Source organism: Melanotaenia boesemani, chromosome 16, assembly GCF_017639745.1.
Source record: "Melanotaenia boesemani isolate fMelBoe1 chromosome 16, fMelBoe1.pri, whole genome shotgun sequence".
Lineage (NCBI taxonomy): Eukaryota > Metazoa > Chordata > Actinopteri > Atheriniformes > Melanotaeniidae > Melanotaenia > Melanotaenia boesemani.
In genome coordinates this window covers 31090975-31107689 of record NC_055697.1, presented here as the reverse complement: position 1 = coordinate 31107689, position 16715 = coordinate 31090975, and the positions used below count along the sequence as shown (strand labels likewise).

Below are 16715 nucleotides of genomic sequence, written 5' to 3'. Positions count from 1 at the left end.
TCTAGTTTAGATAATAGTCTATATGTTTTTGATAATAGCTTTGGGGCATTGAGATTCATGAATTCTGCCACCCTAATAGGTAGCTGTAAGTTTAATTGATTAATGGTATATTTTTTACATATAATAGATTTAAGCAGGTGATATTATAAAAATGCTTTGCTACTGATTCCATATTGTGAAGTGAGAATATTAAATGATAAGAAGTTTCCATTTTCTATTATATGTTCTAACTGTTTTATTCCTTTATTTTTCCATTGAGTAAAACTGATAAGCTTTTTGTTTTGCAGGATGTCAGGGTTGTTCCAGAGGGGTGGAAACTTACATGGAAAAAGTGAGGATTTGGTTATTTTTAGAAAATCCCACCAAGCCACTAAAGATGAACTGATATTGATGCTTTTAAAACACTTATGTGTTTTGATGGTTGAGCTGATGAATGGCAGGTCAGAGATAAACACATCCTCACACAATGCTTGCTCTACATCTAACCATGTTTCATCCAGACTGCTAGGTTTAAGCCATTTGGAGATATACTGCAGTTTGTTAGCTAAGAAAACATGATTAAAGTCGGGTAGCTCCAATCCGCCTCTATCTTTAGTCTGTTGTAAAGTTTTTAGACTGATACGTGATGGCTTATTTTTCCATAAAAATTTAGATATATGTGAGTCCAGTGACTTAAACCAACTGGAGGATGGTTTAGTGGGTATCATTGAAAACAGGTAGTTTACTTTAGATAGAACCATCATTTTAACTGTGGCAACCCTCCCCATGAGTGATATGGGTAAGCGCCTCCACCGTGAGAGATCATCCTCTATTGCTTTAAGTAGCTGGACATAATTTAGCTTTGTTAGTTCTGATAACCTGGGGGAAATGTTTATGCCTAGATATCTAATGTTTCCAGACTGTATTGTAGCATTGGGTATGTTTTGTAGGTCACAGTTGATGGGCATAATAATAGTCTTAGACCAGTTAATAGAGTAGTCAGATATTGATGAGAATGTGTTAATAAGTGTGATTGTCTGGGGGAGAGACGTCGGTGAGTTCTGGAGGAAAAGTAATACGTCATCAGTATAAAGACTTATCTTGTCTTCTATATTTTTGGCATGGGTTCCTTTAAACTCTTTATTTTGTCTTATGGCAGCAGCTAGGGGTTCAATAAAAATAGCAAAGAGTGATAGAGAAAGCGGGCAGCCCTGTCTGGTGCCTCTCTGCAAACAGAAGCTTGGAGAGGTTTGATCATTGGTCTTCACACATGCATTTGGGTTGTTATATATTATCTTTATCCAATCTATGAAAGATGACCCAAACCCAAATTTGTTTAACGTTGCAAATAAAAATTTCCAGTTTACTCGGTCAAACGCTTTTTCTGCGTCTAAAGAAATGACTGTGGATTCCAGATTATGTAGAGTAGAATAATCTATGATGTTAATTAATCTACGCATGTTAGTAGAGGAATGTCTACCTTTAATAAAGCCTGTTTGGTCAGGATGTATTATTAGAGGGGTTATTTTTTCTATTCTTCTGGCCAAAGCTTTACTAATTATTTTGAGATCTACATTTATTAATGAAATTGGACGGTAACTGGATGGAAGTGTCGGGTCTTTACCTGGTTTTATTAGTAGAGTAATATTGGCTAGGTTCATATTTGAAGGTATTTTTTGTTTTCCCCTTATTTCAAATATCATATTGTAGAAAGTGGGTGCCAACGTTGTCCAGAATTCTTTGTAGAATTCTGCTGGGTAACCATCTGGACCCGGAGCTTTATTGTTGGGCATATGCTGGAGAGCTTCTTGGAGTTCGACGACTGAAAAGGGGGGAATCCAAGACCATTTTATCTTCATGTTTTAATTGTGGAAGATTAATGTTACTAAGAAATTTATCAATATTGTCATCTGTTGTAGTTAGTTGCGATGTATATAATGTTTTATAGAATTATTTGAAAGTGTTATTTATCTTGTCAGGGTCGTGGCTGATGTTTCCTTCTGGATCTCTGACAGAGGAGATGGTTGTTTTCTCCTTGTTTGTTTTTAACTGATTAGCCAGGAACCTTCCAGATTTGTTGCCATGCTCAAAATTCTCCAAGCGAAGTCTTTGCACCAAGAATTGCGTCTTTTTATCTATTATTTCATTAAATTCAAGTTTAGCTTTCCTTATAGCATTTAGTGTGTGTTCTTCTGGGGAGACATGGTAAGCGTCCTCTAAGGATTTAATTCTGAGTTCTAACTTGCTGAAGTTTCTGGCAAGTCGTTATTTTCTAGATATAAGGACCATTCTCTTTTAAAGTAGCTGATAAACTCAGGATCTTTAAATAATGACGTATTAAATCTCCAGTTTCTAGTTGCTGGTTTATTGCTCTTACTTCTCAGAGTGAATGATACTGGTGCGTGATCACTAATGCTAATAGGATGGATTTTGATTTCTGACATGTCATTCATCAGCGAGCTGCTAGTTAAGAAATAATCTAATCTAGAATAGGAATGGTGAACTGAAGAGAAGAAGGTGTATTCTCTTAGTGTGAGATGGTGAGAGCGCCAAGCATCACAGAGACCAAAATCCTTCATGTACTGTTTTACAGTTTCTGAGGATTTCCAGACTCGATGAGCTCCTGTGGTACTTTTTTTCTCCAGTATAATGTTAAAATCACCTCCTACAATTAGTGTGTTATCTGAGTGACCATAGAGGGAGGCAAAGAGGGAGTGAAAGAAGGACGGATCATCTACATTTGGACCATATATATTTGCAATACATAACTTAACATTTTTAATAGATAATGTAACTATTATAAATCTGCCTTCTGGATCTATGATTGTATTATCTATATCAAAATTTAACCTTCTATTAATAAGAGTTGCTACTCCTCTCTGCCTAGAATTATAACAAGCTGAATACACGTGTGGAAACTGGGTTGTTGAGAGAAGATCTATTGTTGAGTTTGATAAATGAGTCTCTCACAGAAGAGTGTCGGTTGTGTCTATTTCATGGAAAAAACAGGGAGGGTGGAGACAGTTGCATGTACAGTGCAATGGGATGTGTTTTTTACCAGGTCTAGGGTGGCAGAGGGTGCTGGCAGCTGGCTGCTGCTGGCTGATGGTGGTTGACGCTGGCTGTGGTAGTTGCTGAATGGATAAACATTTTAGAATAAAAAACAAGTTAAACATGAAAGATGGCTAATAAAGCAAACTTTTCTTTATAATATATCGTGTAAACATATCAGTCGTCCAGGAGTGCACAAGTTGTAATAGCAGATATTTAAACTGGAATTAAACATAAAAAAAGTTTAAGTCCAGCTGAAATGACTGAGCGTGCTGTTACAATCAGTTCTGTGTGGCTCTATCAGCTCCCCTTTTTCCATTTAAACAAATGCACGTGGTCTGTTTACATTTAAATGTTTGTTTTACCATTAAACTAAAAACAGAGATTTTTATATGAAGTAAAGCTGTTTTATTTACCTGAACCCCGAAAAGACCCTGCCTCGGAGTAGGAGATAAAATGGTTATAGGAACTGAGGGCCTTTACCCAAAGTTCCTATATGTTCGAATGTGCAAAAAAACATCTTGGTTCCTGGAAAGATTATAGGAACTATAAGAGGCTTAAATGTGTTTATTTAGAGACTATCTGGTAAATCCACAACGATCCATGATAACACCAGTATTTATCACATTTGTCAATAAAAAAAAATAAAAAAAGTCTTAATCATTACTATATTGCTCAGCAACCTCTATTTTGACCTGGAACTTATGATGCCACCTCCTGTTGTGCTTTAGACCAATCAGAGAGCTTAGATTAATGGCAGTGTCCAATCAGGAGCAGCCAAAGATCAACAAGTGAGCAGAAAGTTCTGTATGTGTCTGAAAAGAAGAAAAATAATGCTCCTCTATGGCTGGAATAAAGTCAAGAAGACGTTTCTGATGCAAAAACCAGCCGAGTTGGCGTTGGTTTTGTGAGGATAGCAGGTAAATAGTAGCAGAAACTAAGAGGGGCTGAGCTTCTGTATGTTTTTTTACACTAAACCAGCAAAAAAGAAAAAAGGCCAACCAAAAATATTAAAATTAGTCTGGAGTTGTAATGGTTGTTCCTGTGGAAATGCATGGAAAATGACTGTTTCGGTGTTTATTTAATCCACTGGTAAAGCCAGAGGGGAGGGGCCCAGTTTAATTGCTGTGTTCGTAAACAGTTGTATAAAATGCTGCTTTCAAACCTGGGAAAAGTGTTTAAAATATATCTTACTTGAGATATGGAAAGTTACATTTCACAAGATAAGAAAAGCTCATGTGGTTGAGATGAGCCCTGAAGAGCCCCAGCCCGAGTTAACCGCTGCTCATCACCACCGCCATTCTCAGGTCCACTTCCTGTTTCTGCTCCCTGAACTCTGAGCTGCGGTTCTTCAGCTCTCAGCTCCACATCTCACAGTTTTCTATGAACTTTTTAAGCTATTCACACGATCTGTGTTCTGCATTTGGGTCCCTGCTCCAGACTGATGCTGTAGGTCTGTGATCCACTGATTAGCAGTGGGTCCATGTTTGCTGTTTCATCTTAAAGAAACAAGACATTTGGCCTGCAAGAGACAGAAATTTCCTAAATTGGGGGTATTCCAGAAAGGAAGTTTAACAAATCCTGTGATAAAGCCTGTGCTTGAGGTTGCTAAATCCTCTGACGTCTTAGGGCCCCTCCAACCTGAACCGCCACCTTACCGCGGTGGAGGAGTTTGCATCTCCTGAAGATCCTAGGAGCTATGTTGTTGGGGCTTTATGTCCCTGGTGGGGTCAAACAGGTCTCTAGGGGAGGGACCTAACAAAGCGAGGCTCAACAGACCCCTATGATGAATAAAATCAATGGATCCAGGTTTCCCTTGGCTGGACGTGGGTCAGGCTTTGCCCATGGGGCCCAGTCAGGCTTAGCCCAGAAGACTGACATGCAAGAAATATCTTCTGGTGATGGCGTGAAATCCTAGTTTAATTTCAGCTTCTTGGTGAGGTTTGTAAGGGACCTGGATGTAAGTTCAGGCCAGAGAAATGATTGCATTCAACACTGCCAGCATGATCCTCGTTAGCATTGGTAGCGAAATGCTGCATACGTCTCCAGTATCCCGTTAAAATGTTCCGGAGGCCAAGAACCTCAGGGTAGAGAGGAGCTGGACGTGCAGTGGGATGGCTTCGGTGTGTTTTGTCTCTTATTCCAACGTGGGTTGCAAATGGCAGCATAAATTCAACAGGATATTTCTGGGGAAGCGGTACCTGCTGAGAAGCTACTCTGTGCTCTCCCTGAACAGATCATCATGCGCTTGGCAGGTGAGGTTTGAGATTGCTGAACACTGTGACTCTCAGTGTGTTTTACTTAAATTTATACATTTTCCTACACACAGGTACACGTGGATAAATCCTATACTTTCTGTGGGAATGTTTGTACACACACATTTAGCAGGGTTGATAAATGAGGTGTGCACTGAACAGGAAGTAAAGAGACCAGGGGCCTCATGCATAAAACTGTGTGTAGCAAAGCAAACTACAGGTGCACACACACTTCCCACACCTGTTTCCATTTATAAATCAGAATCAACTCTAAAGCAGGCGCATGTGAGGGAGCGCCTTCCCACGCCCACATGGTGGCTGTAAATGCTCAGGTGAACGCCTGTAATGAATATTCATCACATCATTTCCATGATGCTCAGGAGGGAAAAAGGCAAATTTATTAGTTTAGCACATTTCATGTACAAGACAATTCAAAGTGCTTTACATAAAACGTTACAGCAGGATGCAGAAAGAAATACAAGTACATAAAAAAGTTCAAATAAATCAAATTAAATAAAAACAGAAAGAAAAAACTAAAATAAAATATATAAAATGCAAGAAATAAAGTTCCAGTGTGGAAAGAGTATTAAAACATGATCAAGTTTAAAAATTCAAGCGTGCTGCAGCTGTGGGTGGAGAGGGTGAAGCCAGAGACTCCACCCAGCACCACAGCAGCCGTGTCCTCAGAGGAAGTCCTGCAGGTGCAGTGAGACACCATCACCGCTATTAACCATGTGGACAAGGAGCTGCAGGAAATGGAGACAGTCTTGTTGGAAATTAGAACAACAATTAAAAAGTTTTGTGTAAGAATAAATAAATAAAGGAAATCCACCTCTTGTGTGTTTCATAATCGTTGCATCACTTCTAGACCTCCAGTCTGTCCCACTCTGCTGGAGATCAGAATAAATGACCAAAGCTTACGTTTCACATCTTCTTCTACTGACTGGTAAACGTTGGCAGCAGACTCTCCACCTCATCATCTCCTTGATTTTATTCTGTACCGTTGGTGTCGTAGTTTTCCTGTTTTCCCAGATTTTCTGCGTAGGTCTGGGTCAGAGTTTCCGTGGAGGTAGGAACATTCTTCCACCAAGTTTTCATAAATCCCAACGTTGACTATATTTGGTGTTTATTTCTAGTGGTGGTTGTACTAAGGTACTGGTAAGTCCTGATCTATCAGTCCATCTATGTGTTCTCTTTAAAGCGTCTGTAAGTAAAGACTAAACTTGTGGTTTTGGTAAAGTGTGTAAACCACGTCCTGCCTGCAGCTCTGTATGTTCACTGAATGATATTGATCTTAGTAAGTCATATACTCATGTTATCATTTAGTTCTGTCCCCAGTTTTTACCTCAGTCTGTATTTTCCCAGCAGTAACTATTTAAAACTTTGTTTTCTCTTTGCAGTTTGCTGAACGTTCTCCACGAATAAACTACACAGATATAAATTTACTGCTTCATCTACTTAATAAAATCAAGGCAACTTTTTGCATAATATTATTATGTAGGTCAAACGAGGGTACTTGGGGGTTAATGCCAACATGAAACCAGATCTATGAGCAAAACTTAACATGAACTTAAACAACAGATAAAAGTAATTTGATAACATCACTTAAATTTAACTTGTAAGAATAATCAAAGGGCTATTCCTGCTAAGACATGCCTACCCATGAGCCTTTGCGGCTGTGTTGTCTGCTGCCTGCTTAAAGATGACTGGAACTTGTAACTCCTCCCACTTCACGATCAAGTTAAAACAGAGTAGCTACAACAAGTTAAATGTTTGTTGTGTGTGTGAACATAAGACGACTGCCTGGGATTATGAAGAGACATCTTGTTAGAGAAAAAACTATAATTCTGTCTATTTTTAACAAAACTTTTTAATCTTTAAACAAGATAATAATGTAAAGATAAAAATTTGGCTTTGTATTGTCAACATCACAGATTTAATTAAGTTACATTTCCATGTGCGTGGGTTTATTTTTTTCAGTGTACTAGTGAGCCGTGCAGGCTGATCCAGATTCATTCTGCTTTTGTTAGTGAAGTCAATTCACCATCATGTGGTCTCATCTGGAAACACCATGTCAGAGGAAATAAAACATATAAAAGATTAAAATGTTCACAGCACATGTTAAAAACTGAAAATAAATAAATGTGAAGCTGAACAGACAGTTTTATGTTTGACCACATGATGGCGACATCACCTCCACATGGTGGTTTTCCAGCTGGTGAGAGGACATTTGTACCATTAAGGACTCATATGAAGCTGAATGTTTGCAGTATAATATTTATTGTTACAGAATCCCTAAATGTGCTCTATTTTTTTATGTTTTATGTTGGTATTTAAATTCACTTCCCATTCCCGTCATATCCCAGAAACACAATTTAATTCCAGCAAATCCAAACGTCCCCACTAAATAGCTGACAGGAAGGATGTGAGAAAGTGTTAAAGAAGTAAAATCTTTCTAAAGCAGAGGTAACTAAACTTTTCACAGTAACAAAAACAGGAAAATAATAACAAAAAGCACATAATTAGAACAAACAAACCAAAGAAAACTATTTACAACACAAACAAATGTAGGATTTCTGGTTTGTTCTGAGTTACCAGATAAGGTGAGGTAATTAACAGCTGGGACGCCCACGTCAGAAAAGTAAGAAAAACACGCCTATCGTAGTTTTTACCCTCATTTAGCAGGTTCTTCTGTTTACATTCCTTCATCTTGCAAAACATATAAAACAAAGTAGATTACGTTTATTTTACCTGCTTACTGATTCTTTGACTTCACTAACTTCAATATTCCAAAATACAGATTGACGACAAGCTCTGGCCTGGTCTCTGGTGTCTGGTCGCTCTGCTGCAGCTTAACTTGTGCTTCTTCTCTTGGTTACTAGCAGGTCGCAAACCAACGTAAACAGGTGCATACTGCCCCCTACTGCACCAGAGTGTTACATCAGGTCCTACAGCGTTACCACGGCTCGCCAGCTTTAGCTGAAGGTCAAAGCAGTGACATTTGATGGAATGACTGGTGGCAGGTCCTTTATTTTAAATTACTAATAACAATAATTTTTCTTTTGAAAGGCCACAGGAACCCTGCCCACAAAAATAAATCAATAAATAAATCAATCAATAAATAAATAGAAGAATCCACTTTGGGGTCGAGGACTAAAGGGACATGTGCTCCAGCTGCTTTAGCCTCCTTTGAACAAACCATAATGATGACTGCAGTTCTGTTACAGAGTAAACGTTACAGTTCCAGGACCAAGAACAGAATCATAAAAAATATTGAGCAAACAATAAATAAAAAATCTTTGTTTGATGATCCTACAAACAGGACTGTACTAGTGGTGAATGTTTAAAAAGCTCCACAGGTTTACCTGCATCAGTGAAAGCGTCGCTAACGCTGCGCTGTGATATAAACATGACTACCGGATACAAATGATGCTTCCATCCACTGATTATGTCTAAGAAACTATAGAAAGAACATGTGAACATGGCTTCTTATGTTATTGTGAAAAGTTGTCTGAAACTGAGTCTGTGACTGTTTCTAATGAAGTAAATAGCAGCAGTCAGGCTTCATGCGTGTGGCCATGATAACATGTTCTGATAGAATCAGCATCGCCTGCAGCATCCTTCCTTCTTATGAAAATTACATTTATCTTTCTACAGAAGATATTTGTTTGATCTCTTAAATCTGAACATCATGTGAGTCTAAATCTTTTATATAGAACCAAAAAAAAGTAAATAATGCAAATAAAGACATAAACAGAGACCAGAACAGATACCAGTCTCATTTATTTATTTATTTTTCTCATGTCTGTGAGCACAGATGATGGACACGAAATTCAGCTATAAAACTGATAAAAAGCTTCAGTAAGGTACAGAAATGTGATGTTTAGAGAATATTTTAAATTTAAAAAGTACATATAATTATAATATACAAATAACCTGAAATAAAGTGGTAAAAAAATAAAGGTCCAATTAGGTTATTCAGGGCAGAAGAGGTAGAACAAGGATGGATAAAAATCTAAACATCATGTGAGTCTAAATCTTTTGCATAGAACCACAAAAAGTAAATAACGCAAATAAAGACATAAACAGAGAGAAGAGAACAGCAGACGGTTGTTTAATCAGATATCCATCTCGTTCTTTTTATCCTCATGTTCCATAAACAAAGTTGGCAGGTTAGAAATGCGGGATAATAATAATAATAATCCTTTTATTAGTCCCACTGTGGGGAAATTCTTTCTTTGCATTTAACCCGTCCTGGTTGTTGGGAGCAGAGTGCTGCCTGACTCTGGTGCCCAGGAAGCAGTCAGGGGTTGTATGCCTTGCTCAAGGAGCCACAGTGTTTTTATTTTATTTTTTTATATATATATACCTTAGTTAACAGCCCGGGGATGTGATCCCAAGTTCTCCAGACCCAATCTGACCTGTGTAACCACTAGGCTACCCCTCCCCATAGAAGATGCCAACAGAAACAAAAAGTTAGCTTAATTAAGAAGAACCTATAATGACACAACATAGGATGTAATTAGAAGCGCTCAGACCTCTGCCAAGCCATACGGTAGCTCACGTAGGGGCGGCGTGGCTCAGTGGGTAGAGTGGTCGTCTTGTAGCATGAGTTTTGCCGGTTTGATCCTCGGCCTGTTAAGGTCATGACGAGGTGATGTAAAGTTGTAATGTAAAGTTATCCCTATCTCCCAAAATTAAAGAATCCTTAACCCTCCTGTTATATTTGTTTGTCAGACACAGCAATGATGTTCATGGGTCAATTTGACCCGATGCATGTTTAATTATCCAAAAGATGTCCAAAACCCAAAAATCCTAACAAGCATTGTTAATATTTCATTACTTCCTCCCTTACCAAATATCCTGTCAATATTTAGAGCAATGGTGTTCCTCACCTCTCACAGGTAATGGTTCAATTAGGGTAATTTACTCGTCTCTCATAAAAAAAATACATGTTCAAGCTAAATGTGTTTTGTCCAGCTCCTTTCACTTCTCCCCAACAACACGCCTCCCTGTTTCTGCAGACAGTTTTGTCTGACACATATTTGGAGATGAAGGCCATTGTATTTCACCATTTTTTGACATGAATGTCTTGCTTTTAGGAATGGGAATATCAGTTCCCTCATCTGGTTCAAAATCTGGTTCAGAATCCTTAGAATCAGAATTTAGCTCAAGATAGTCTTCATCTTCAGACACACCCTCCTGTGTTTCACTGTCATGATCAAAGATGACTTCCAGAGCCTCCTGGACTGTCATCTTTTTGCTCCTGCTGCTCATTTTATAAAGGTCTACCTGAAAGAGTGTAACCCCTGTTTTACACCAGGTGTGTGTGCGACACGTTACAGGTGCGCCGTGGCCTCTGCTGCTATTTGCAGCTGTTTTAGTCAATAGTTTGGTTTCTACCAGATGTGCTGCAGCATGAATCAGAAGCGTCCCTGAAGTGCTTTGTCGTGACGCTCTGATAAATTTACGCGCCGAGTCTATTTCTGATGCTTCATGCACCCAGAATTCTGCAATTCCACAGTTCCCTGCGTTCTCCACTCCACAGTTCTCCACTCCTCCTGTGATTTATTGATCTCGCGGCTCCTTTTAGGTGGACTGCACTTGCGGGCGCTCCACACCTGACAACGGTAAAAATTACCGCACCACATAGGTCGGAACAAAACGTTGCACACACGCACCAGGTGTAAAGGAGGAGGAATGTTGGTAGGACTCCCATACAGAGATCCTTTATATGTTTTGCCCCTGCCCTGTTGAGTGACCACTGAGAGTGGGTGGAGTTTCCTGCGAGAACATAAATGGTTCCCATCCAAAGTCATAACACCTGCACCTGTGTGTCTGTGTGTGTGTGTGTGTGTGTGTGTGTAGCTAGAGTTTATATAGCTATTGCTCTTGCCTCCAGGTAGAACTGGTATGGCAGAGATTTCTCTTGAGGCAGGTGAAGCACTTTTTGCAGACGCAGTCAAATCTTTGTCACTTCTTTCCCAAAGCTGGATGTATTCGCTCCACTTGATCACAAACCTGCAACTGAAGAAATAACAAACTGTCTTCAGTTTTACAATAATTGTAAATTTGTCCTCAGCTAATACAGTACAGCTGAAGAGAGTTTGTAGGATTTTTTTTTTTTTTTGGGTTAATTTTGGCCCAGCAGCTTACTTTTTAGACTAAAATCTATATAGAAAATATTTTCTGCAAACCTGAAATAGCTACATGTCAAAGAAAGGCACAGAAAAATAAATAAATTCTAAAACACTGTCTCTCTAATTGTTGAAACTTCATTTACAACGTCAAGGACTGAAAGTGAAAAGAAAGCTTCAGCAGTAAGAGAAAGGGAAGAAGCGAAAACAGCTGAGTTCGTGTCCACATGGGGACGAGTTTAAGTGTAGCCATAAAAATGTTCAGTGTTTGGACATTTTCCCCTCATAGAATCAGCATTTTGAAAGCTTGAAAACACTCATTTTTGGAAGCAGGTACCAAAGTGAAATAATCTGCAAAATCCATAGTTTTGTTTTGGAGTCCTGAATTGATGAAGTCTTTAGGAGCCCTTTTCAAGTATCTGTATGTACCTTCTTTAGCCACCAGGTGGCAGCATTGTATAGTCTCTTGTCACCGCCTATGTAAGTAGGAACCTTCCTGCAGGCGACAGCAGGGCCGGAGTGGGACTCAGACCGGCCCGCTTTAGATCACCACCTATTATTATTAAAATCATGTAATTATAACCTTACATGTTACATTTACAAGAGCACAATGTTCTGTAAAACCTTGTAATTCAGTATATTTTTCTAAAATATTTCTAATATAGTGCAAGAAAGGGTTGCTTCATAATGTAGATTTATTTCAACATGAGTACTCATCTCCAACTTTTTAGCAAACTACTTTTCACAGATATCTAATCCTTATTTATAAAGAATAAAAAAATGATTACACTGTTCTCTGCAAGTTTGTTATTTACAGTATAACTTTACAGTGACGCCATTATCCTTTTTTCCTCTGCACAAGCGTAGTAGCAAAGAAACGTAGGCGACCCTAAAACATTAATAAACGCCGGAGCAATGCACTGGTCTCTGCCACTTTCTTTATTACAGTATCATCGTCCAAAGACATGAGAATTTCTTTCTCAGTGCACATGAGCATGAATGCCTCAAGTTTCTTGTGGATCAAAGTCGGGATGTTCTGATGCCATTTCTATCTGTCTGATACCATTTCCGATACCTGGGGTTTAGGTATCTGCCGATACCGAGTACGGATCTGATGCCAGTGTGTTTTTTATTAAGAGGTCAATAAATTCAGTTTCATTCTTCATCTTCAGGTGACAGTGGCATGGATCTGATTGACAAAAGACCGATAAATTATTGCTATTGCTAGTGTGTCCAATAACAACACTTTGGGTTAAACATAAGATGAAACACAAACCACGAGTTTTCTCCTCCTTCTCAGATGAATAATAAACAAGTGCAACAAGTCAGATGGTGCTGGTGTAGCACACTGAAATAGTTCTGTTGTAAAGTTTTGTTTTCAGTGCAGGAGTTAAACATTTTTCGTTGAATTCAAACGTGTTCAGTTGATGACGTCGTTCTCGATGCCTGATCAGTGTATTTTCCCTGTAAGAGAGGGGGGGACTGGATGAAGTGGGGCCTAAAAGAAAAAGAAGTTCTGTTGATGTTGAACTGAGGCCATTATGAAAATAAACGTTGCAAATAAAACAGACTGGACGTCTCTGACAGTTCGTTACAAGAGTGCAACATAAATTTGGTGTTCCTGCTCAGTTCAAGTTTTCATCCATGAAAAGATTTGTTCAGAAGTTTATCGGTCCTGCATGGCGATGGAAAGTGAGTTAACTTGTTATAAATCAATCAGTCTTTCTTTATAAAGCACTTTTCATACAATAATGTAGCACAAAGTGCTTTCCATGGTTAAACCCCCCCCCCCCCCCCCCCCCCCCCCCCCCAAACACACACACACACACACACACACACACACACACACACACACACACACACACACACACACACACAACCCCCTCCCTCCGCGCGTCCTCTCACATACCAGTATGTACAAGCAAGCATACACAAACACACACACATACTTGCACATATTAAAAGACTAATGTGAGGTTGAGCACAGATGAGCCTGGTAAGGAAACACTATCACAGGGAGCCGTCTGCACCGGGAGCTGCTCACAGGCCACGACCACCAGGACACCGACCCAGGGCACACGGCCAAGTGAGAGGCAGAGGAGCCACCCAACCAGACCGAAAGAACCCACAGGACAGAGCCGCAGCAGCCACAGCTGATGACAGCCCCCAATGCAGAGAGCCCCCTCCCAGGAAACATAAAAGCATAGCATAAATAAAAATGGGTTAACATAAAAAAATAAATAAGCTAAGGGAATAGAATAAATGAGAATAAGGTAAATAAATATTAAGTAAAAGCTAAATTAAAAAGGTGGGTCTTGAGCCTGCTCTTAAAAACATTAACGTTCTCTGCAGCCCTGAGCACCTCCGGCAGGCTATTCCACAGACGAGGACCATACCACTGGAAAGCTGCCTCTCCGTGAGTATGTGTCCTGACTTTAGGTACAGTCAGGAGGCCAGTACCGGAAGACCTCAGGGGCCGCGAGGGTTCATAAGGTAAAAGCAAATCTGAAAGATAAGAAGGCCCAAGACCATTAAGACATTTAAAAACCAGTAAGAGAACCTTAAAATCGATCCTGAAACACACGGGGAGCCAATGCAGTTGAAACCCAGTTCACAGGGGTGGATGTTGATCACACTGTAGCAGTATGATAACAGGACAACGACAAGCACCAGAAGGTTTAGATTCGGTTGGAGCCAAGGATTTGAGCAACAATAATGGCTGATGCAGGGTTAACTGTTGAGTAGTGACTCATGTATTGTTTACAGAACTAGGCCTACAGGCCAACAAGTAAAACATACAATTTAATAACCCCCCCGGAGAAAAGGAAAAAATAAAAAAAATGTGTGCACACAGGAAAGAATTGTCTGAGGATTGTTCGTTGGGGCCCTTATGAATTGTTGCAGGTGCACCTGATTTAAGTCTGATAGTTCGACGTGAATGTATGTGGGAGTGTTCTAATGTTTATCTCTCTTCCAAGGTCCTTTGGCTCGCCATCGGGATCTCGTCCAGTCCACAGGATTTGTAGTCCACTCCAAAAACCTGACCTATAGACAAGGTCACGTTCATCTATTACTCTCCATCCTTATACATCACTTTAGAGCTCTATAATCAAAATGCAATTAACATCTCATTTCAAAGATCCTACATGTAGTCAAATATTACTTTTAGTTGTTCAACAATCAAAAATATACTCAAGTTTGAATAAATGGAATAAACTCACAAGAACTCACATGTCACTTTTCATGTGGACAGTATTGCAATAATTCCGATTCAGGTAAGTGCTAAATATTTGTTAGCTATATTATGATGGCTTATCATAACTGATGTAACAGAGTGAAATCATAATAACAGCAAGACATACATTCAATAACTTCAGAGGGTTTAAAGAAATGTGCTTAATTACCCCTCCAGCACTATAGGCCTACTAATGCTGTAGAGAAGCTGCACCAAAATTTACTCTGAATTACTTCATGTAATTTAGACTTGTAAAATAACATTCATTGTTACCATGTCATCATACAATGCATGAAAAGGTTTCATTTTCTCAGCTGGCAATAGCAAAACAACATTTCTTTCTTTCTTTCTTCTCCTTAAACATGCACTGGCACGAAATTAAATAACACTTTTGAGTCACGCATTATAAACACTGCACCACAATTTCACCTTAGTTCACTCCCAGTCTCTTATGCCACTGTAGTTTCCTTGGCATATTTAGCACACGGAACAATAATACTGGGGTAGCTAAAGGGACACATTGCTCACCGTTGCTCCGGTTTCAAAGCTGAGCGTGTTGATTTTGGCGCTTTCCGCAGCTCACAAGATGCAGTAACAAGCTAACCTGTGAAGGACCGAGCTAACATTAGCACGGTTGAGCAGGGTAAGTATTAACGAGCGTTCCTTCTTTTCACAGGCCTTTCTTACCGACGTGATTCGCCTCGTCGCTCTGCTCCAGACTCACGGCTGATAAGGCGATTCGGTGTTTTTTTTCCTTTTTCTTATTTGTACACGGAAATTTTCTCCTCTCCAGCGCTCTCGCAGTAGATAGCTGTGTCTCGCTCTCGCGGTTGAAGTTGAAAAGACCGGAAGGAGAAGACTGTCAGGGCCTCATTGCTAGAGCTGACGGCTGAGCAGGGGGTGAAGTGGCCCCTGATTGGCTGTTGCGGTTGTGACACCTCATGTGGGATTCAATGAACTGGGTGATGCCTTTAAGTGCAGTAGGAAAATAAAATTTTGCCAGCGCAGTAAAATAAATTAAATTAAATAAAGAAAAAAAACTCTCTTTCATCAGCTTGTGTTATTTAACACCTGGGCTACATCCTCCCCTCCTGAACTCATGCACGTCCCTGTGCATGGCGCAGTTAATGGGTAATTACTCAAACGAAAATACAGAGATATGCTCTGACTCTGCAGAATCGGTGATGAAATCACTCCAAGGTGTTGACAGCCCTTGAAAAAAAGATTTTACTGCTGTGATCAGAGGATTGCCCAGCTCGGGGTACTCAAGTCGTCGTGTTGGCTGGTGGGTTCTCTTAGACCTCCTGACAGATTCATCAGAGTCCATTTTTGTTTCTGTATCCACTGGGGCCTTTTCACCCTCTTCTTCAACCTCTTTGGGTGCTTCCTTTCTTTCCACTGGATCTGCACCTCCGGTGACATCCTTCATCTCATTTGAGTCTAATATATCTGGGGAAACTGGAAGCTGCTCATCCTGGATATTTGGACATTCATCCACAGGCAAGCTAGGTTGGCTCGGAGCAGGGTCATTTCCTTGTTCAGCCAGTGTGCTTCCCTTGGTTGGTAAGTACTCAGTGTCGCTAGGATGGGAGATGAGCATCATGGGACTATCTGAAGTACTGGTGGACATTTCGGGTGAGTTGTCAAGATCGGGTGAGTTGTCAAAATCGGGTGAGTTGTCAGAATGGTGAGTATCTTGGACATCGGTCATTGGTAACTCAGGCTGTACATGATCCTCAATGACCATGGGATCTGGGGAGCTAAAATAGACTGGAATGAGCAAATCGTCTCCATCATCTGAGGAACTCTCTCCCTCCAAGGCAGGATTGGCACGGGTTCCAGGTCTGCGTGATACAGGTTTCTGTACGTGGTCAGCGCTTTCCTCCACAGGTAGGTGCCCACATGGAAGTAACAGGTCTCTATGTAGGGTTCTGAGGGGACCGTCCCTGTTTTCGGGTTTCACTGTATAAACTGGGAGGTTCCCTGCTCGTCTCACCACCACATGGACCGTGGGCTCCCACTTGTCTGAGATCTTATGCTTGCCCCGAAGGCGGACAT

At 40.1% G+C, this 16715-nt stretch overlaps 1 long non-coding RNA gene across 1 annotated transcript; it reads right to left on the bottom strand.

The window, feature by feature from the left end:
- Positions 1-14048: 14048 nt before the first annotated feature.
- LOC121655980 lies at positions 14049-15549 on the bottom strand. The gene is made up of 3 exons (XR_006013341.1): positions 15345-15549; positions 15186-15261; positions 14049-14467 (listed from the first exon to the last, which is right to left on the bottom strand). It is a non-coding gene; the product is annotated as an uncharacterized LOC121655980 (long non-coding RNA).
- Positions 15550-16715: the final 1166 nt, after the last annotated feature.